This window comes from Miscanthus floridulus, chromosome 16 (assembly GCF_019320115.1).
Source record: "Miscanthus floridulus cultivar M001 chromosome 16, ASM1932011v1, whole genome shotgun sequence".
Lineage (NCBI taxonomy): Eukaryota > Viridiplantae > Streptophyta > Magnoliopsida > Poales > Poaceae > Miscanthus > Miscanthus floridulus.
In genome coordinates, this window is record NC_089595.1 from 17,389,597 (window position 1) to 17,413,285 (window position 23,689).

Consider the following 23,689-nt stretch of genomic DNA (forward strand, 5'->3'; position numbering starts at 1 on the left):
TAGAGTTTTATTAATTCGAGATGTGTTTATGGTGTAAAAGATTGAGTGATGTCGGGATGGATGGGAAGAGATAAGGATCACAATGGCGATGTAGGTACGAAAGCGCATGGGAACTGGGAAGCATCATCATCCTAATTAAGGAAATTTTCCCATGCCCATATCCACGTGCATTAGCTCGCAAAGAATCTCTAAGTCCAATCTGTATACGTAGTCCAAGCAATTAAGTAATTGGTGCTCTGATGAAGATAAAAGAAAAGTACGTTTTATCTCGTGAACATGCAAACTGTACTGATGATATCATAAAAATAAACTAGCTACACTTCATCGTCGGTGGCGTTCGCGTTGAACTTGAGGCAATGTAATAATGCAAGTTGATGTGTGTTGGATCGTGTAGCATGCAAGCTAGCTATAGCTAGGTCACGCTGGCTGCTCATCTATAAATACGTATATATGTATGACTTCTTTTCAGCATTACACACAATACAAGGCACACATTATACACAAGAGATCGATAGATAGTGCATAGCTAGCTAGCTTGCATTCGTTAACAAACTAGATCAGCAAAGCAAAGTAGCAAGCAATGGAGGGCATCGTAGTCACTCCTCCCATGGCGAGCATCGTAGTCACTCCCATGGCTGCACCTCTGTCACCGGAGTTTAACAAACTCACCTTCAGTAGCTTGTATATTCGTCGAACTGTTCCAGGCAGCAGGGAGATATCCATGGATGGAAAATCTGATATGGGCAAAAGATATTTCAGTGACTTCCCCATATATGATGGTCCTGCCTCCGACGCCAGCCTTGTGGCTTGCGTACAGGGAGTCTCAATCCAAGCTGGTAATGTTGGTTTGATCTCCCAACCATAGTGGCCCAACGGCCACTTGGGCCTTGACCTCGCGCCCTGATCGGGGGTGCCCAGTCCATCTATGGCTGGCGGGCCCCCGTCACACTGCGCATTAAATAGAGGTGAAGGCCGGCGGCACTCTGTACGAGGTTCGCCTGAGCCGTACGCCCCACCTACAAACCCTGCTCCGATCTAACAGAGGGGCGCAGCCAGTGACGGGAAGCACCGCCGCCGCCACTGCACTGCGCCACCACGGTCTTCACTGCGTCGCTCTCTCTTCTCCGACCGTCGCTGCCTAGCGCAGAACTTCACCGATGAACCTGATGGCCGGATCCCCTACTCAATGGATGGTCAGTGCCTAACCCTAGCTCTTCCTCTCCCTGTCTGTCCCTCTCCGTTCACACCATTACTACGAGAAACCCAATGAAACCCCACTGGATCCACTCCTAGATGGTCCCAAAGTATCTAACAATGGTATCAGAGCCGGTTTCCCTAGGCGTGGATCTTGTCAGGGGCGAGAAACCGATTAGAAAAGAAAAGATAGGTTAGATCTGGTTCGGATCGAAAGAAAAGAATTACAGAGGGTTCATCGAACCCTAAACCCTAATCGGGTGATAGAAAGAAAAAAGAAAGAAGGGGATTCGAATTCGATTCGGATTACCCTCCTAAAGAACCCTAACCCTAAAATCCCCAGTCTAGTTCGTAGATCTAGATCGGGGACAGAAAAGAAAAGAGAAAAAAAAGGATTGACCAATCCGGATCGGATCGAGAAAGAATAGACCGCTGCCCTAACCCTAACTGTGATCCCGAATCAAGAAAGAAAGGACGGATTGGAAGGGGTTTTCTCCTACCTGGGGATCCCCTGCGCCGTCACCACCGCCTGCCGTTACACTGGACGTCGCGCGGGATAGGGCACCGTCACCAGGCTACTCGGTAGCGGCCCGCTCAGCCACGAGCGAGCGCGCACGCTGACGAAAAGCCCAACGGCGGCGCTGGCTTGGCACCACCAGTCCGCCATCATGGACGGCTACTGCTCCTTCCATGGCTGGACCGCGAGCGGCGCTAGAACAGAGGAGAAGGGGAGGGAGATAGATCGGCTGGCCGGCTGGAGACTCGCAGCGGAGGCGGCGGAGCCACCTCCTCACAGTTGCTGGCGGCCACCGCCACCTTTCCGCCGCAGCTGCTCCGTTCGGTGGAAAGAAAGGAAAGGGAGAAAGAAATGAGGCTAGGGTTCTGGGGTTGACGGCCGCGACGCCGGTTTTTGTTCGGGGGAAGAGGTCGGGCGACCGTCGGATGAGCACGGACGGTGGAGATGAAGCGGGCCACTCAGCGGCCCAGGCGGGTGAGCGCGCCGCGGCGCTTTGCCGGCCCAGGCCCACGTTGCGGCCTGGGTGGCTGCGCGCGCGCGTGCCGAGTTGGGCCGAGCCATTTTGATGGTTGGGCCACAGCACAGTAAAAGTTTAAGCCATTTTCTTTTTCTAATTTTTCCAGTGAAAAATGGCTCAAAGAAAATTGGAAAAGAGAATTTTTCTGTGGGTAAAATTCAACAATTATGTTCGTAGTTCCGCTGCAAAGTTAAAGGTTTATTGTCTTCTAATTTGAAGAGCAGTTATAGTTATTCAGTAAATGATGAAAAATTTATCCTCCAGTTAAAATTGGAACCAAAGAGAAGTTTTTTTTAATTGGAGGAATAGTCGGTTTATAGATAAGATGAATTATAATATTGTTATTTTCTGACCAACGTTGATGATAACAATATTATAAGTTCATTTATGAATTTAAGCTTAAAGTTAAATTATGGTATTGTTATTTTCTGACCAACATTGATGATAACAATATTATAACTATATGAGTTTTATGTTTAAAGTTTAAATCTCTGATGAATTTTGCATCAAAGTGACTAATTTTTTTAGAGAATAGATAAAGATCAAGGAATGCTCTTAAACTAGAGAAAGTATTTTCATGTTTCCGCTGCAATGAAGTTGATTGTCTTCTATTTAAATTCGAACCAACGGGAGAATTTAATTTTGAGGAGCAGTTCTATGTTTTCAAATTTCTATACGTTAATTCCATTTCTACCCAACGGTGATGTGGAATTAATGTAGAAGAATGATGTTTTATTCTATTTCTGCCCAACGGTGATATAGAATAGAACATAAAGTTTTCAAAGTTTAATGAGCATTATTGTTGAATATTTTTCAGATAAAAGACCTCCATGCTTTCATTCTTGAAGGCAGAAAGAGAAATGAGCTGGGTACTTGTGACTCAGATGATGAAATGCCTATGGGCAAGTTATGTATGAAAGAATGCCATTGGTTAAGGGACTGTGTTCTCTTTAAAGAATGGCTTCAAAAGAAAATAATTCTAGGATATTGATCCAAGAAAAGAGATAGATCAATGAGAGTCTTCATTGAGAAATGTCTTTTATGTACTCTCTGTGGAGCAGAATTTATTTTCAGTTTCACTTATGAGAGTTGTAAAATTCATAATGTTTAATTTGACTAACATTGGATTATAACATGTGTGTTAAAAGAATATTCGGATTTATTTCTGAATTTGATGATTGAACACGAGCCAATCCTGGCAATTATGTCCGTTCAAAGGAATATCTCGCATGGCGGGAAAAAGTTTGTGATAGTACCCGCATGGCGGGAAAAGTTTGAGAAAATACCCGCATGGCGAGGTAAAGTTGGCATAGTACATCTGTTAACCAATCCTGCATGGCGGGAGAGTTTGGCGTAGTACTTATCCCGCATGGCAGGAGAAGGATATGATGACTCATGTGCTCTAAGTGTATTCCGCACATGGAGAGAAGTTTGCGGTAGCTCTTATGCTATCCTAGAATTGACCGTACACTCTGATTGTGTCAAGGTCATTAAGTACTCAATGAGTTTAAGAACAAAAGAAAGTTGCATGTGAACCAAAAGATAAAAATGATATGCAAGCGTGACTTGCAGAAGTATTGAAAATAATAGACTATGTTGAGTTTTGAAGTGAAATGTACTCCCATACGAATTTTGTTTGCATGATGTAATCATGTGGATGAAGTAAGTAATCAAAGTTTCCTCATTCACAAGAGTTTAGAATGTTTTGAAATTGTGGTAGAAAAGTTCATACCACATTTCGAGGGGGAGAAATGTAAGATTAATTAAGAAAGACAATTAAGAAAGATACTTCCTCATACTTCAGATAATGCAATGCATACTATGCATTGAAGGTAAAAGTGATCTATAAAAGATGAATGTGATCGTTGAGGGAGTAAGACGGTCATAATAACGATACCCCTAAAGTAAAGAAATAGCTAAATTCCTAGACCTTTTACAGTTCCGATAGGAAGATAGCATAGTCGGCTAGTATTTATATTGGACGAGTTCAGAGTTATCAAGGCGGTGCTAAACGCGCCATATGAGTTTTTAGCAGATTAAACCAAAAATAAGAAATTTGAAGATACACCATCTTTATAGAAGATGGAGTAATCTGGGGGAGCTTGGTATGTAGATACCTAAAGCTTGAATAGAAGTCGGATTATAAATCCACTACAGTGTTTTAGAGCAATAAATTGCTTAATACATGTTGATGTTGTATGACATATACAACACCTGATGTTAGCTCTTAAAGAAGATGAATAAGTAAACAAGGATCTTGTGATACAGGAGGCTATAGAACATTTGCCTTTTGGCAATAAAGAGCAACAATAGCCCCATATGAAAGAAGTGCCACGAGGCCCCAGTAGGTCCCAAAGAATAAGAAAATCAGATATTTCTGGTGACTAAGTAGTCAATGTTAAGAAAGAAATTCAAATAGAGGGTAATTCCACCTCATTTGAAAAGGCCATGAGAGGCGTTCACACGTCTAAATGGCAAGAAGTAAAGGAAGATGAAATGAAATCGATAAATACCAACGATGTTTGGGACTTAGAAGAAATTCCCAATGGAGCCAAAACAGTAGGCTATAATGGGTCTACAAGACAAAGGTGACTCCAAAGGGAATATAGAAAGATATCAAAAGGGAATATTGAAAGCTATAAAGCGGCACTTGTGGTGAAATGATTTACACAAAGAGAAGGAATAGATTATAATCAGCATGCAAGGATTCTTTTAGAATCATAATGGTGTTAGTGGCACATTACGATTTACAGTTACATCAGAAAGATGTAAAGACACTTTCCTCAATGAGGATTTATATGGAAAAGTTTACATAGCATAACTCAAAAGGTTTTGTCGTGGAAGGAAAAGAATGTAAGGGATATTGCCTGAAGAAATTCATTTATGGATTAAAGCAAGCTTCAAGACAGTGATACTTGAAGTTTAACAGTACAATAAGAAAGTTTGAGTTTTAAAGAGAATGTAGAGGACAATTGCATTTATGCAAAGTTTTAAACATGGGAAATTCATTTTCCTAATCCTGCATGTGGGTAGCACCTTGCTCGCTAGTAGTGGTGTTAATCTACTGTTGGAGAAGAAGCAGTTCTTGCCCTCAAGTTTCAATGAGAATGGTCTTGGTAAAACGTCATTCATTCCAGAAATTGGAACTTACCGAGACAAAAGGAAAAAGGGGTATTAGAACTATCTCAAGTGTATACTTAGAGAAGATTCTAAAGAAATAAAGTATATATGTGAATATACCTGCACCTGTTCCTATAGTCCAGGGTAATAGTTTTCGGAACTTTCAGTGTTCCAAGAACGAATGTGAGATCGATCGAAAGGACGTCCTATATGCTTCAGCTGTTGGAAGCTTAATAAGTGCTTATAAGTAAGAACTTACCCTGACATAGTTCATGTATCCGAGATGTTTTGGCAGAAGTTCAGTCCAGATATAGATCACTGGAATGGAGTTGAGAATATTTTGCAATTGTGCAAAGATTTATAGGCCTCATGGTGAGTAAGAAAGAATAAGTACTCTCAAATAGTTGTGGGTACAAATGTTAAATTTTGGCGTGATGTTTAGTGAAACCCACATAGTAGCTAACACTCGTAGTTGGAGTTTTATTGTGGAAAAGCTCCAAAGAAACAGTTGTGGTGTCATCATAGATGTATACCCACAGTAAAGCTTGTTATGAGGCTTAAGGACAGGCGAAATGGTTAAAAGAACTTACACCCGGAATTGATAATGGTATACAATAGCAATAACCATTTAAGTAGTTCGCTCCTATAACAACGGGTCTAGTGTGCTGCCAAACACATTGACGTTAAAGTTATACGTTGTGAAGGAGAAAGTCTGGAATCATACTAAAAGTATTGAACATAAAAGTAACAAGAAAGTGCTTGCGGATCCGCGTACAAAAGGCTGACCACCCAGTGTGTTTAGAGAACACACGGTCGACATGGGTTTATGGTATAGCCTATGATTTTCGGACAATAAAGGGCCCAAAGTTAAAGAATCTGTTTCAGAACAGAGACGTGTATTGTAGCTGTTAAATCTATCGGCGATTGACCGTGACGATGAAGCATGCTCTATACACTAATCTGTGATGGAACAAATAAAAGTGAAAGGGATTAAAGTCAAAGTTTAAAGTTAAAGTATCAGTTGAGATCAAGGGGTAGAATGTTGGTTTGATCTCCCAACCATAGTGGCCCAATGGCCACTTGGGCCTTGACCTCACGCCCTGATCGGGGGCGCCCAGTCCATCTATGGCTGGCGGCCCCCCGTCACACTGCGCATTAAATAGAGGTGAGGGCCGGCGGCACTCTGTACGAGGTTCGCCTGAGCCGTACGCCCCACCTAGAAACCCTACTCCGATCTAACAGAGGGGCGCAGCCAGTGACAGGAAGCACCGCCGCCGCCACTGCACTGCGTCACCACGGTCTTCACTGCGTCGCTCTCTCTTCTCCGACTGTCGCTGCCTAGCGCAGAACTTCACCGATGAACCTGATGGCCGGATCCCCTACTCAATGGATGGTCAGTGCCTAACCCTAGCTCTTGCTCTCCCTCTCTGTCCCTCTCCGTTCACACCATTACTACGAGAAACCCAATGAAACCCCACTGGATCCACTCCTAGATGGTCCCAAAGTATCTAACAGGTAACACACACACCAAATATTCACCATCGTGTTTGAGAACGACAGGTATGTATATGTGTGAGATTTCAGTTATCTATTCGTTCGCGCGCGTGTCTCTGTCTATATATTCAAATACTGCTGGATCTCCCTTTCATTTTACTTGAATATGCATGTGTTCTGCGATTCATCGTCAGGCAATGAAATTCGTTAGACTAGCTAATACGGAGTACATGTAGTAGATAGCACGTACCTTCTATCTGCTCCATGTTTGGAACGTATAAAATGATATATATAATCTGCATGCGCTTGTTCCTCGATTGGCTAAGGGCATCCTCAAGAGACCCCTTCAAAAGAGAAGGAAGAAAGTTTTAAAAAATAAAAGAAACACTTGTGCGCATGCATGGTAGACGGGAAGGCAGAGGAGTGTCAGTGACCATAACCTTTTCGGATAGCGAGATCGATTTTTACCTTCTCTCTCGTCCACGTGTAATAAAATATATTACATGCTAGCGATTTCTATAGCTATTGGGATGCCCTAATAATGTGATTTCCTGAGTTATATTAAATTGCCATGCTAATAATAAACCACATTTATAGTATACATATAGCATGTCCAGTGGTACGGCATACCACTGAACTAGTACTGTACTATTCACAATGAATGAACTTATTTAACCTAGCTAGTATACAAATTAAATATACAGGTTTAAGGGCTCCACGCTCCTTACCAATGGAGTGATAACGGGTGGGTCTGATGACTGGGCAATCTACGGCGGAACCGGAGTGTTTGCTATGGCGAGCGGTGTCATAAAAAGAAACTATCTTCCCGATAGGACTGGTGGGAATTCTGATGAACTTACCATGGAAGTTTTCTGCCGGTGTTTGGCTCATCACAGCAGCCAAAGGTACGCACGTACGGTGAGAGAAATCTAAATTTGATATATAAAACTTTTTTTGTTTTTTTGGATGTAAAACTTTGTGGATACTGGATCTCTATCACGAAGATGGGATTATGGGGTGGAGCGGGAGGGTGGGATCATGACATAACAGCTCCACCAAAGCGTCTGCGGAGCCTCACCATCACCACTCGCAGTGGCAGTGCTGTTGAATCGATTCAGTTCACTTATACCGACAAAGCTGGCGAGAAGCACACTGCTGGCCCATGGGGTGGAAGTGGTGGCACTTCTCAAAGGGTGAGTCAGTTTTTTCCAATTGGATTACATTATATACTATTACTTGATTGTTGTAACACGGCCTCCGAAAGTGGCGGAGACCTACGCGGCCAGCAGTTCGCAGAGACGTCTCCGACCAACTACCTAAGCAAAGGCCCAGCTACCACGCCTCCAGACCCAGAAAGATGACGGTTTCTCAGACTGCGTGCAGGACGCTGCCGGTGACCCTGGCGCAGCCCCCGCCCGGTTAGCTCGTAGGCGTCTCCGGGCGGAGGGGGCGGAGGCCGCCCCGCTGCAAGGCAAATCAAGTGCCAACGTTACCTATGTGTGTGTGCAGGTAACCAGAGGAAGGCGCTCGTGGACGGCAATACTGGGCGTCGGGGGTCTGCGGCCTCGGTGTCCCAGGGGCGGAGACCGATGGTGGAGGCCTAAAGTGTAGGGGCAGAGACCCAAGCAGGAGGACGGCAATACTGGGCGTCGGGGGTCTGCGGCCTCAGCGTCCCAGGGGCGGAGACCGATGGTGGAGGCCTAAAGGCCCTTCGCCGAATCCTGAGGCTTGATGGGGCGGAGAACGACGGCGGAGGCCCAAAGGCCCATCGCCGAATCCTGAGGCCTGATGGGCCGGCTGATCGCGCAGGTCCAGTACCTGAGGGCGGCAAGACAAGATTACCCCCGAGAGGAAAGACGAGTAGTGGAATATTCTGAGAATGTACTGTAGCAGTTGAAGGGTACTATTGTAAACTCTGTAAAAGTGGTAGTTGAGCCCTATAAATAGGGAACACTTGTAACAGTACGGGAGGTTGGTGAATGTATTAATGAAACCCTAGTTTTACGTGTCATTTCCCTACACGCCCACTTGTCGTGCCTGTTTCCCGAGCCTCCGCCTGAGGGCAGCGCTTAGCGGGCGGAGGCCTCTACCTCCTCCACACTGTCTGAGACCGCAAGTCTCAACATTGGCGCCCACCGTGGTTTGGCCAAGGCAAACCAACGATGGCAGGGAAAAGAAAAACCACCACCAAAGAAGCAACGACCACGGGTCAGAGAGGAAGGCCTAGGCGCACCACCCGTAGCACCTATGCAACCTCGCCAGCGGAGGATGACACCAGACCAGATGCCCAGGGTCAACCACCAGAACCCCAAGATCCAGAGATTCAAGATCCAGAGGCCCAACCAAACTCAGCCACAACACTCGAGCAAGAACTGCAACAGCTGCAAGCACAGTTGCAAAGAGCGCAACAAGAGAGGGATAGAATGGCAGCAGCATTCGCAGCTAATCAGCAAGCTATTCAAGCATCAGCACAAGCAGCAGAAATAAGGCAGTAGTTGGCAGTCCTACATGCTGAGATGCTAAGTATGCAGCATGCAGTACTAGCGTCAACCTCCGCAATCCCAGCCTCCGCAGCAACACCAACTGCAACCATACCTCCGCCAGTGATCAGCCTGACCACGATGCCATCTCAGGTGATGCGGAGGCCTCTCGATCCCAAGTCCCCACTCTCTGAAGGCATACAACAATCGCCATGGCCAACGGCGTATAAGCCAATCACACTACCAAAGTTCAACGGAAAGACGGACCCCCATCAGTTCATTATGAGTTACGAGGCAGCAGTAGCCTCCGCCGGCGGAGACGACGCCGTCCTGGCAAAGTCATTTGTTATTGCTGCCGAAGGTGACGCGTTGGCTTGGTATTCCATGCTCAAACCAAGCACGGTCTATTCTTGGGAAAACCTCCAGGACAAGATATTGGCAAATTTCAAGGGGCTAACAGCACAGTCGCTGACATCTACAGATCTGTTCTAGTGCAAGCAAATGCAGGGAGAGACACTACACGACTACTTCCGGAAATTCATGCAACTAAAGGCGAAGGCACCAGACGTCCCAGACGAGATCGCTATTGAAGCAGCGATCAAAGGCCTCCGAATCGGGCCATTCACAGCACACCTAGCAAGAAAGAAACCAACTTCCATACAGCAGTTGTATGACGAGTTTGAGAAATACTGCAGATCAGACAATGACCTCCGGAAAAGGCTGGAGGAGCAGGGTCAAAACAGACAGCAAAATAGCAGCAAAAACTCCCAGAAGACCTATACGAACCAGAATGCATCAAATCAGAAACCAGGCCAGGGGCAAGTGCTCAGCATCGAGGGTCAACCTTACCCCAAGCAAGGGCAACTGGCAGCGCCAGCACGGCCAGAGACCCAGACCAGGAACCAAGGTCGGCAAGGTTACCAAGGCAAAAACTAGAACAAAAACCACAACCAGAAACAACACAGGCCATATTGCGTTTTTCACGGCGAAAGTGCAGGGCACAGCACCAAAGATCGTCCGGAGACAAAAGAGACATAAGAAAGGATGAAGAACAAGCAGACTGCCCAACCTCTGACACAGCAGAGCGCAAGAGAGGTCAGCACCACCTTCACAACTGGCCACCAGCAGTACTGCCCAATGTACCCAGCGCTAAACGCAAACCAAATACATCCCTCCACACTGGCCTCTGCCTATTACCCAAACTTCCTACCAGCATGGCGGTCAGCGCCTTCGCAGCAGCCTCCGGCGGGTAACTACAGGTCGGAGGCAAGCCTGACCTATATAAACCCAAAACCTCCCCACATAATCTACCTCGAAACAAACCCACCGCCATAAAACCAAATCAGGTTTGAGCCTCCGCCGCAACAGCAGCACATGCAGCAACTGCCTCCACCGCCACCTCACAACCAACCACCAATACCAAAAAATGAGCCAAACCCAGAAAACCAAGTCAACCCCCATGGACCGCTACCAACAATAGGCATGATACTACCAATCGCCGGAGGATCATCAATGGAGTTTCAAACGAAAAAGCAGAAAAATGATCACCTCCGCCTGGTAAACAACGTAGCAGTCCAAGGCCCAGCAAAATACACAAATTGGTCCAGAGTCCCAATCACCTTCATAGAAGAAGATCTCCAGCTAGAAAGCTACCCTCACACAGACGCAATGGTAATCAAGACCAACATAGCAGCATGGGAGATAAGCAGAGTACTGATTGACACTGGCAGTTCAGCAGATATCATCTTCGCAAATACCTTCGACCAAATGAAGCTTAGCAGAAATCAACTACAGCCCTCTAAATCCCCTTTGATAGGATTCGGAGGCAAGCAGATACAAGCATTAGGAAAAATCTCACTCCCAGTGTCCTTTGGAACCCAAGCAAATGCTAGAACCGAGTACATAACCTTCGACGTCGTTGATCTTGGACAGAGGATTCACAACCAAATTCAACACAGCCTTGCATATGGCCTACCTGTGCATGAAAATACCAGCACTCCATGGTATTATCACAGTTAGAGGCAGCCGAAAAGAAGCAAGAAACATAGAAAAAGCAATCTACAGAGCCCAAAGAAACATCAACGTAGTCGAGTCGGCAGACAAAGAACTAGAGCCTCCGGATATGCCTAGAGGAAAAACAGATATGGCAGGTCAAGAAGAGACAAAGGTGACCCCTCTAGAAAAGGAGTTACCAGACAGAAAAGTAACAATCAGCTCGGAATTGAGCAAAGCAGAGGAGGAAGAGCTCATGGAAACTCTAGTAGAAAACAAAGACATCTTCGCCTGGTCAGCCTTCGACCTACAGGGAGTCAGTAGGGACATCATACAACATGAACTGGATATCAATGAAAACATGAGGCCAAGAAAGCAGAAATAGAGAAAAATGTCGGAGGACAGACTCCTGGCAGCAAAGGCGGAGGTGCAAAGATTGCTAGACGCAAAAGTCACCAGGGAAGTCAAATATTAAGAATGGCTTGCAAACGTAGTACTGGTACCAAAGAAGAATGACAAATGAGAATGTGCATAGATTTCACAGATCTGAACAAAGCTTGCAAAAAAGACCCTTTCCCATTGCCAAGAATAGATGCCTCCGTCGACAAGGCAGCCAGATGCCAGAGGTTTTCTCTCCTCGACTGTTTCCCTGGGTATCACCAAATCTGGATGAAAAAAGAAGACGAAGATAAGACAAGTTTCACCACTCCATTCGGGACATATTGCTACACCAGAATGCCGGAGGGCCTTAAAAATACTGGAGCAACCTTTGCCAGAATGACAAAGGAAGTTTTGGGCTCACAACTAGATAGAAACATCATAGCCTACGTCGACGACATAGTGGTCATGAGCAAGAACAAGGATGATCATGTCTCCGACTTACAGGAGACCTTCGCCAACCTCAGGATAGCTAGCCTCCGCCTCAACCCAGAAAAATGTATATTTGGAGTCACAAAAGGAAAGATGCTCGGATACATCATTAGCAGCGAAGGCATCAAGGTGAACCCAGACAAAACCAGAGCAATAATGACAATGGTAGAACCCAAAAACAAGAAAGAAGTGCATAAGCTGACCGGAAGAATAGCAGCGCTCAACAGTTTCATCTCAAAATCAGCAGAACGCAGCCTCCCCTTCTTCCAAGCCCTGAGGGGCGGAGACAACTTTGAGTGGGGTCCAAGCAGTCGGAGGCATTTCATAACTTCAAAGAGTATCTGGCAACTCACTGGTGGTCTCCGTCCCAGAATCAGACAGCCACTTATTGCTATATGTGGCGGCCTCCGACCATGCAGTCAGCGCAGTCTTAGTTCACGAGCTGGAAAAAGAATCAGGCAAAACTCAAAAGCTAGTTTATTTTATCTCAGAAGCACTGTCCGGAGCCAAGCTAAACTACACTGAGGTAGAAAAAGTTGCCTATGCAGTGCTGATGGCATCAAGAAAACTAAAGCATTATTTTCAAGCCCACGAAATCTTAGTTCCAACATCGCTGCCACTGCAAGACTTGCTCAGAAACAAAGAAGCCTCCGGCAGAATAGGCAAATATGCTACAGAGCTATCACAGTTTGGTATCTCGTATGTCCCTAGAACAGCAATCAAATCATAAGCACTAGCCGATTTTGTAGCAGATTGGACACCTCCGACAGAGCCCAAGGTACAACCAACCACTCAAGGCTGGATAGCATTCACGGATGGAGCCTAGGGCCAAGCCGGAGCAGGAGCCTCCGCCGTCCTAACAGCACCCTCTGGCGTCAGACTGAAATACGCAGCAAGGCTAGAGTTCAAATCAACAAATAACATAGCAGAATATGAAGGCCTGATCCTAGCGCTCAGTAAAGTAAAGGCCCTAGGGGCAAAAACATTGACAGTCAAAATAGATTCTCAAGTGGTTACTGGCCAAGTAGAGAAAGAATACATAGCAAGAGAGCCAGAACTCATTAAATACCTATCCGTTGTCAGAAATTTGGAGCGGAGATTCGAGGGCTTCACCCTGAAGCACATCCCAAGATCAGAAAATGCAGAGGCAGATGAACTAGCTAAAGCTACGGCAAACAACCTGCCACTGCCACCAAACACTTTTTACCAGATCCTGAAGTCTCCAGCAACTGCGGAGACATCTAAGGCACCTAAGCCCATACTACACCTGCAAAATGAAGATTGGAGAAAGGCGATAACAGAATTCTTAGAAGGCAAAACCACCGAAGAAGATGAAGCAAAAGTAGCAAGAATACATGCCAGGGCAAGAAATTACACAATCATAGATGGTGTACTGTACAAGAAAGGAGTAGTCCAGCCTCTCCTCAAATGCATATCGCAGAGCGAAGGCATAGAGTTGCTTCAAGAAATACACTCAGGAATTTGCGGGTCGCACATTGGCTCTAGAGCATTATCAGCAAAGGCAATAAGGCAAGGCTTTTATTGGCCAACACACATACAAGACGTAGAGCAGATAGTCAGAACATGCAAAGCATGCCAAACATTCTCTCCCAGGCAGTCAAAACCATCGTCGGAGACCCAGCTTATACCCCCGACATGGCCGCTACAAAGATGGGGTATGGACCTAGTCGGCCCATTACCACCATCCCAAGGAGGAAACAGATTCATAGTAGTGGCAGTAGAATATTTTACAAGATGGATAGAAGCAAAGCCGCTGGCGAAGATAACCTTAAAAACTATCAGAAAATTCTTCTAGCAAAACATCATTTGCAGATTCGGTGTACCGAGGATTCTGATAGTAGACAATGGAAAACAATTCGATTTAGAGAACTTCAAAGAATTCTACAAAAGCATTGGGACAAAACTAGCCTTCGTCTCAGTATACCACCCAGAGTCCAATGGTGCTGTGGAAAGAGCAAACAGAATAGTGTTTTTAGCAATATCAAAAACATTGCTGGGCCTACGCAAAGGAAAATGGGTAGATGAATTACCCGGAGTGATTTGGTCACACAATACATCTATCTCAAGAACAACAGGATTCACACCATTCAAATTGCTTTATGGAGAAGAGGCCATGATGCCAGAAGAAATCAAGCATGAAAGCCTCCGCACAACGAGACAGCTAATGTTGCAAGATGAAGAATATGCAAAAGAAACAATAGAAGCTATAAGACTAGAAGCAGTCGAAAACATTGCAAAATATCAGTCCCAAACCAAGAAGTGGAGAGACTCTCAGGTGGTAAGGGAAGACATAAAACACGGAGACCTCATACTCAGAAGAAAACCCAATGCACAACTTGTTGGCAAACTGCAACCGAAATGGGAAGGCCCATACATAGCAACGGCAGCAGGCCGCCCTGGCTCTTTCCACTTGACCGACAGCGAAGGTGTCACGACAACCCACACCTGGAATATTGACAGCCTCCACAGATACTACATCTAGGCAATGTACCAAAGGGCAACCTTCGCAAATAATAAGCGGAGGCCCCTCCGTTCATTTACCTTTTAGCTCTTTTTTCTTCAACCCAAAAAATGTAAAAGAGCCTGTACTCTTTTCCTCACAGGGGAACTCCAAATGGAGGTGAGGTTTTTAACGAGGCAGGCTCAATGTAAAAATCCTCTAGAAGTATAAAGAGGTAATTCCCCAAAAGAACACTTGAAAAGTCCAAAACCGAAAGCGGCCAGCTCTGGCACCGCAATATTCGGTGAACAAAAATAAGCACAGGTCCTTTCAAAGCGCCGGCCACATGCATTGGCAATTTGAAACGACCTCTATGGCCAAACAGGCCTTCGACCTTGATAAAGACCTGTCCAGAGTCAGGCATCAAGGCAGAAACCACCTTGGCTAAATAGGCCTTCGACCTTGACAAAGACCTGTCCAAATTCAGGCATCAAGGCAGAAACCACCTTGGCCAAATAGGCCTCCGACCTTGACAAAGACCTGTCCAAATTCAGGCATCAAGGCAGAAACCACATTGGCCAAACAGGCCTCCGACCCTTGACGAAGACCTGACCAGATTCAGGCATCAAGGCAAAAACAACCTTGGCCAAACAGGCCTCCGACCTTGACGAAGACCTGAACAAATTCAGGCATCAAGGAAAAAACAACCTCGGCCAAACAGGCCTCCGACATTAACAAAAAACCACCCCAAGCATCAGGGGCAACACCATTATAGTGCTAGAACCAGGAAGAAGGTCTCCGCCATCAAAAACAGCAAAACAAGGAAAAGGTCCGACAAAACCCTGTCACTTAGGCACTAGGCCTATTTACTACAAAAGATCTCAAAAGGCACGAATAATTCAAGCAAGATATAGGCCATTAAAGCCAAGATACGTTCCAACAAACAACGTACCAAAAATTTAACAACCAAAAGCCACCACCCCGCTATAAAAACAGGTTCCCCCCACGCCCTTAAAACCTCAGTCAGCATAAGGCGCAAGGGGGGAAGAAGGCAGAGCACAAGCACAAGCCACAGCAACGGCCATGGAGGCAAGGGTCTCCTTAGATATCTAAGTCGGCCGTAGATATTGTACGAAAACTCGTAAAATCGGAGGCACCAGTAGATGGTCGGAGACAGTGGGAAAAGAGACAAGAACTACGGCATGGTGATGAATAGTGCAGGCCTACGGAAGAAGGGGGATATTGCACGAAATCTCGTAACATCCCCCTGACGCTGGAGACCTAACCTACCATCTCCACAAATGAAACATGTCCCACGGGTGAGCAGCGTCGGAGGCCCATACCACCAGACAGCTAAAACGCCCAACTAAAGAAATACCAAAAGCCTCTACCGTCTGCACAAGCCGCGCCAAACCTCCTATCGGATCACACACCGATTTAGCAAGCCTCGCTGGGCGGACTTCAAGTACGCCTCCGCCGGCCAAAAAACTACCAACACTTCTACCCTGGCCATCAAGCAAGCACAGAGAAGGAGAGAACATGGGGTGGAGGTCCTGGCCACCACCTCAGTATCGCGCACGTTCGCCCAAGCAAAGGCCCACGGTGTGCAAGCTCAGGACTAGATGAGATATGTAAACTAGCACAATAGACAAAAGCCCCCGCACAAACAATCAAGAAAGTGAACCTGTTTTGTATTCCATAAAACGTCAAGTAGAATTCTTATAGGACACAAACTTACAATAAAATCCAAACTATTGTGGCGGAGGTCCGCGCCAAGCAAGCGCGCGAGTAAACCCAGCGCGCTCGTCGTCTATGTCAAACTTAACTGACTCAAACACGTCGCGCGCAACATTGCGGGGAAAGGCCGAACGCCAATACTCCTAAAGCTCTCCGCTCACATAAATACCATCGTTGTAGAGAGTCAAAGGCACGACATCTTGCATAGGCTCCCCATTCAGAACCTGCGCAAGGTTAAAATTTTCCACAAAATCATACAGAACAAAAGAAACTTTATTTACAAGAGCCCAACTGGACTACAATATACAAGTCAAAACAGCTAAGTCCTACAAAGAGCCTACACCTCCGGCACCTCGGCCACAGCCGAAGTCCCTGGAACGGAGCCCGCATCAAATGTGGGCAGGGACGGCGCCTGCGGCCTCCGACCATCACCACCGCCGATCGTAGCGCCCACCGGAGCGCCAGCTGTGGCGGAGGCACCGCCTGCGGTCGCCGAGCGCGGAACTGACGGAGGCCTGCCCATAAGACTCTTCTGCGCATCCTGTAGCATAGGCTAAAATATCAGGGGCACAGGCAATGAAAGCCTTCGCAGCTTCGCAAAAAGCAAGGAGACAAAAATAGCGGCTACAAAGACTAGAAATACCTTCGCCCTCTTTTCCTCCGCCAGTTTCCGGGCAGCAGGTCTCCCAAATGGAGCCCAAAAGTACCCAATGAAATTTCTCAAGGTTTTTCGCAAACCAAGAGAAGTCTCACCAAGCTCCTCCGGACCCGGCAGCACTCCCTTCGGAATACTCTCGGTATGCGTACACCCGCCGCGCACCAAAAGCTTGGCGTAATTCGCTACTCCTGCCAGTGCCCCGTAGTCCGTGCAGCCATTGATCAGACCAGGGAGCTTCGCAAGGTGATGCTTTAGCCAGGAGGCGAGGGCGTAGATGCTGTCTTCCTCCGGAGGAGCGGAGGTTTTGCCTCCGAACTCGGTGATGATGGCCCGGTAATGGCCAATGGTTGAAGCAAGGACCCCCTTGACCGAGTCCAAACGCCTCGTCGTCAAAGACAGTTGCTCCCTCACCGCAGCTGCGGATTCCTTCTCAGAGGCCAGCTCTCGCCGGAGACCCTCGGCCAACTCGTTTGCCCTACGGGCCTGCTCGGCGGACAAAGCTTCTGCATCCCGGGCCTTGGCAAGATCGGCCCTCAAAGCCTCCTTTTCTTGTTCCTTCTCCGCCAGAGAAAGGCGGAGAGCTGCAAGGGAGTTGGCCAAACCCCCTTTTTCACCTTCCAGGCGCTCGTTCTCCGCCTTGAGCGCTTCAATCGTAGTATCTCGGTCGGAGACCTCGTGAGTGCAGCGCTCTTCCATAACAACGGCCGTGTGATACCCCTGCGATCAGAAAGAAGAAGACCAAGGCGATCAGCAATAGAAACAAAAACAAGTCTAAAGGCGAACATACACCAAAAAAGGCAAACCACCAAAGACGCACCAAGCTCTGGTGTTCTAGATGAACACGGAGAAGTTGGAAGAAATCCATGTCCCTCAGACGCTGTTTGAAGTGATCTGTTCAAACAAGAACAAACAAACACAAGACCATAAGGTGAGAAAAGCAAATCTCACAATACATACACCAACTGCTAGAGACCACCTTCGACGTCTCCAAGAACCCCAAGATAGCACTCTTCCCAACCTGAGATAGAAGTGTCGGAGGAACCTGCGTAGCAAAAAAAGAAAACAACAACAACAACTCAGGTCAGAGGGCCGATCAGAAATAGACAATAACAACAGGCCAAAAAACAAGTAAGATAAAAACACTCTATACTCACTCAGACCCGGCGCCATCGGCCCCGGATGCCTCGGACCAAACCTGACGCTGGCAGCGGTCGCTTGCTCCTTCGGGGTGAGGAGTCCAGCCATGACATCACCTACGAAGCAACAAGTACATGGTATTAGCACTTGGTAGAATACATAAACAATTAAACCGGGCGAAGATAGTAAACACAAAAATGTGCGCCAAACAAACTTACTCATAAAAAGCCCAGGCTGGGCCGCCTGCCGAGCCCCCTAGGCAGAAGTCTCTGCCATATCATGCGGCAAAGGCCCAAAGGGCCGGCTCTCCTCAGCCAGTGGCCTGGCGGGCAGAGGGCTCAAAGAAGCCTGAGCCGCCGGGGCCTGCTCAGCAAGCATGGCCCCCGGCTGCCCGACGTCGGCCGCTGGCGCGGAGGAAGGCGCAACAACGGCGGGCGACGAAGGAGCATGCTGCAAGGCGACATCCGTGCCCTCTTCAGAACTTGAATACAGCCCGCCAAAAATGTCGGGCATAGGATCGGCGGCGCTAGCCTCCGGCTGTTCGGCGACACTCGCAGCACCGTGCAAGTAGCGCACCAGAGCAGCGCTGGCCTCCGGACGCCCAGCACCGCTCACAGCGCCACTCACAGGGTGCACCGGAGCTCCAGGAGAGCCGCGATCCTCGCCGCTCGTGACCCGCACATCCACTGACGGGACGGAGGAGCTCTGAACATCTTAACTGCCGGCGGAGGCAACGCCAGCACTACCGGCCAAAGACGCGGCCGCCGCGATCACCAGAGCACCGGTCTTGTTCTTCTTTTTCGCAGGCGCCTGAGCAACAGCGGCACCCTTCCTCTTCTTGGACTCGGCCTCCGCTGTAACATTCTTCGTGAAGGCCTTCTTCTTCTTCTTGTCAATCGAAGCTAGGACCTCGGCGGGAACCTCGTGCTCCCGGTAGACGATCCTGAGCTCCTCAAAAACTCGATTGAGCCGCGGCATGGTGCCTGCCACAGCTCTCCGAGACGTGTACTCATGCTCGGAAATTTTGCCAACCAACCCAACGGTGGCCTCCTCAACGTCGGCAACGAATCTGTCCTCCGTCACCCCCTCCCCTAAAGACCGGCCAAAGCAGGGGAAAGGAATCCTGGCCTCCGGCCCAAAAATAGGAACCTTCACCTTTTCCAGCCGAAAGGCTGGGTTGTCTCGGCCCAGGGGCCAGTAGATGGAGGCCATAATCTCCTCCACCAGGTCGCGGCCCCCGGAGTAGCGGCACGCAACCGCAAAAGCCCGGTCGCAAGCCTTCCTCGCCGGAGACATTTCCTTCGGCGGATCCACGCGCGTATGCGGCGCCATCTCCTCCATTCTTGAAGTCAATGGATACTCCACGACCTCCGCACCATCCTCGGTAGTACCGCGGACCCCGTAGGTCTTCACGTAGAACCACTGCTCAAGCCAGCCGTGGTCCCACTTGCCCTTCTGGCAAAAAGAAATCTCCAGGCGGTCTACGCCTTGGTTCCTCTTCAACATAAAGGTGCAACTACCATACTGGTAGGTCACCTCCACCTCCTTGCCCTCCCGCACCTCCTCCTTCTTCTTCGGCTACTTCTACAGCTCGTAGTACGCGCAGAAGGTGTCCACATCCGGCTCGGCACCATAAGAAACACACGCCCAGCAAAATTTGCTGAGCGTAAGGAAGGCCGTAGGGGTCAGATGGTGAACCTGGACGTTGAACGTCTCCAACACCCGGCGGAGGAAGGGGACGTAAGGAAGGCGGAGGCCGCAGGTGAAAAAGTCCCGAAACACCACCGCATATCCCTCCTTCGGCTCCAGAACGGTCTGGCCGGGCGGAGGGATTTTTACCCTCGAAGAAGGAAAATACGATTCCTTCAACATCTCCACGACCGCCTCTTCAGTAATGGAGGAGGGGCCAAAATCCCATGACTTTATCGCCATGTCTCTGGAATCCACAGCGATCAGGTCTCCGATGGACGCGGAGACACTCCCCAAATCCTCCTCCACTAGCTTTTCAAATTCCAACGCGGAGGCGGAGGCAAGCATGCACTCCTCAAAAAGCGCGCTCCAGCCGGCGGCCCTAACGCCGAGAAGGTGGCGATAGGGTCCGAAGAAGGCGGGCCGGCGAGTATGGGCGGAGGCGGAAAAGAAAGCCACCGCGGCGGTAACCTAGGTGGAAGACGCAAGCGGAAAGACGGAACGCGCGAAGGCAGCTCAGGCGAAAGCAAAGAGAGCAGAGAGCGATTTCTCAAAGGCAAGGAAAGCGAATGAGCAGTGCGGGGGGGGGGACCCCGCCACCAACCCCGCCCTTATATAGGCCGCGGGCGGGCGGTTCGGCTACCGCCGTACAACGGTCATCTCCGGAGAATTCGCCTGCCGCCCAACGGTCATCTCCGAAGAAGTCGCAAGGTACACAACGGAAAGCAATACGGCGTAAACGGCCACAGTGTAGGACAACGTCTAGTTTTGCAACCTAACGGCTACTATGACAAGACCAGCGGCCACGCCAGAGCGGGCCAGGGGGGAACCTGCGGGGATCAGTCGGAGATGTGACTACGCGCAGTCTCCGCCCCCGCGAACGTCCTTGCTTAGGGCGTTTTGAGCTCACGACACGCTCGGGCGGACCGTGGTCTCAAAAGGGGGGAACTGTTGTAACACGGCCTCCGAGAGTGGCGGAGACCTACGCGGCCAGCAGTTCACAGAGACATCTCCGACCAACTACCTAAGCAAAGGCCCAGCTACCACGCCTCCAGACTCAGAAAGATGACGGTTTCTCAGACTGCTTGCAGGACACTGCCGGTGACCCTGGCGCAGCCCCCGCCCGGTTAGCTCGTAGGCGTCTCCGGGCGGAGGGGGCGGAGGCCGCCCCGCTGCAAGGCTAATCAAGTGCCAACGTTACCTACGTGTGTGTGTGCAGGTAACCAGAGGAAGGCGCTCGTGGACGGCAATACTGGGCGTCGGGGGTCTGCGGCCTCGGCGTCCCAGGGGCGGAGACCGATGGCGGAGGCCTAAAGGCCCTTCGCCGAATCCTGAGGCCTGATGGGGCGGAGACCGACGGCGGAGGCCCAAAGGCCCATCGCCGAATCCTGAGGCCTGATGGGCCGGCTGATCGCGCAGGCCCAGTACCTGAGGGCGGCAAGACAAAATTACCCCCGAGAGGAAAGGCGAGTAGTGGAATATTCCGAGAATGTACTGTAGCAGTTGAAGGGTACTATTATAAACTCTGTAAAAGTGGTAGTTGAGTCCTATAAATAGGGAACACTTGTAACAGTGCAGGAGGTTGGTGAATGTATTAATGAAACCCTAGTTTTATGTGCCATTTCCTTACACGCCCACTTGTCGTGCCTGTTTCCCGAGCCTCCGCCTGAGAGCAGCGCTTAGCGGGCGGAGGCCTCTACCTCCTCCACACTGTCTGAGACCGCAAGTCTCAACATTGATCTTGTCTATCAACAAATACTAGCTAATCAATATGATGATGAAAATATATATGACGCAAGCATAACTGGGATGGTTGACAAACATTATCTGCTGAATTTTTCTCTGCCTCACAGAAGCAGCGAGTGTGTTACTAAACATTCTGCCTATTTATCTTCCTGATCATGCGTGCAGATCGATCTTGACGACGCCGAGTACGTCAAGGAAGTTTCAGGAACATACAGCTTATACGGACCAAATACTGTCTTAACCTCATTCAATCTTGTCACCAACAACAGAACCTGGGGCCCATGGGGCACTAAGAATGGGACACCTTTCTGCATTACCGCGCCAGCCAACAGCAGCATTGTGGGATTCTATGGACGTTCGGGAAGCCTCATCGATGCCATTGGTGTTTATGTGCGTGAAGTTTGAACTGCAGGCCTAGCTACTGCCTACCTACAGTTAGCTAGCCAGAGAAAGTGATGCACTCCCTGGACATATGTTGTCTATGGCCTCCATTGTCATCGTGTAAAATAAAGGTCTTGATCAAAGACTGCTGCTGGGTTATTAAATCATTCCCTTTTATCAGATTTGGGGTTTTTGCATTAAACAATGCTTTATTGATGTTTATTTACTTACCCCAATTTCTGATTATTACGAGCACCAAATATGACGTAGTGCCTAAATTAGTCAAAGATCTCATTTGCCAACTTCCTAGTTGCCATGTGAAGAGGTGCCCTAGGTGTTCATTGTTTAACCAAACATGTTTGTGTCTATAAAATATGTTTTGTGTCTATATATGGTTGTCACTGTCTTGTGTGTCAAATAAAGGTCTTTGCATTGATCAAAGACTGCTGCCATGTTATTATATCATTTCCTTTCATATATCAGATTTGGGGGTTTTGCATTAAACAATGCTTTATTAATATTTATCTGTTCAATTACACCACATTTTGATTGTCACTAGCACCAAAACATGGCGTACTGCCTAAATAAGTCAAAGATCCCATTTGCCAACTTCCGGATTGCCATGTGGATATGTTCATTACTACAAAATATATTTTCACCAACACATTTTCACTGCCGGTTCATAATGAAACCAGCGGTGAAACTGATTTTCACGGATATTTAACCATTCAACTTTCCATTTGTGTATGGCAAATATAGTAAAAATATGCCTCAGATCTGAAATTTTGATTCAATGTATTTAATCAGTCAACTTGGCGTCCGGACTCTATCCTGCTCCCGTCTCTCTCGGGCTCTCGCTCAGTCTTCTAGGCTCTCTCTCCCTTCTGGCCTCTTTCTCTCTCTCTCTTGGCTCTCTCTCTCTCCCTCCCTCCCTCCCTCTCCCTCGGTCGGTAGGCCAAGCGCGCAGGTGCTCTTGCCACCTTCCTGGCAATGGCACATGGGGTCCAACTTGTGATGGCACGCAGGGCGAGCGTCCCCATCCAGTGATGGCGCAAGGCGGGCCCCTCTCGGCGATCGTGTATAGGGCAAGTGCCCCACTCCGACCTATGGCGCGTAAAGCGAACGCCCCACTCCGAGCGATGACATGTTTTTAAATTTTTTATTTGATTTTCACGGACGTCTCTCTAGCCGACAATAATGAAAATCCTTGTCACTGCCAACTTTCACCACAGCTGAGCAAAACCAGCGGTGACAGGGTGCTTTAAACTGCCAGTGATGAAGTTATTCTAGTAGTGGTTCATTGTTTGAGTAAATAAGTGATAGACGCACAATGTTATATATGGCCGAAATAAGTGATACACACACAATGTTTTATACGTTCATTGTTTAATTAACCAGCCATGTACTCTCTCTCCTACTGATGCAAAATAATGTAAGTCTTTTTATTTTACTCTCTCTCCTACTCTCTCTCCTACTGATTGAACAAAATTAAAACGAAACGAGTTACATTTTTTAGCCGGGAAACGAGTTACAAAAACGAGTACATGTCAATAGAGAAGCTTTTCCGAATACAAGGAATCATGTGTTCTATATGCATGCCTTCACTCGTGCTTAGTACTCCTATTGTGAAACATGTCATTAGTGGTTGGATCATCACCCTGTCTTGTCTCACATCATACAGATACAAACAACAAAT

At 48.0% G+C, this 23,689-nt stretch overlaps 1 pseudogene; it reads left to right on the forward strand.

Moving 5' to 3' along the window:
• The first annotated feature begins 607 nt into the window (after nucleotides 1-607).
• LOC136510345 (uncharacterized) lies at nucleotides 608-22,017 on the forward strand (annotated as a pseudogene).
• Nucleotides 22,018-23,689: the final 1,672 nt, after the last annotated feature.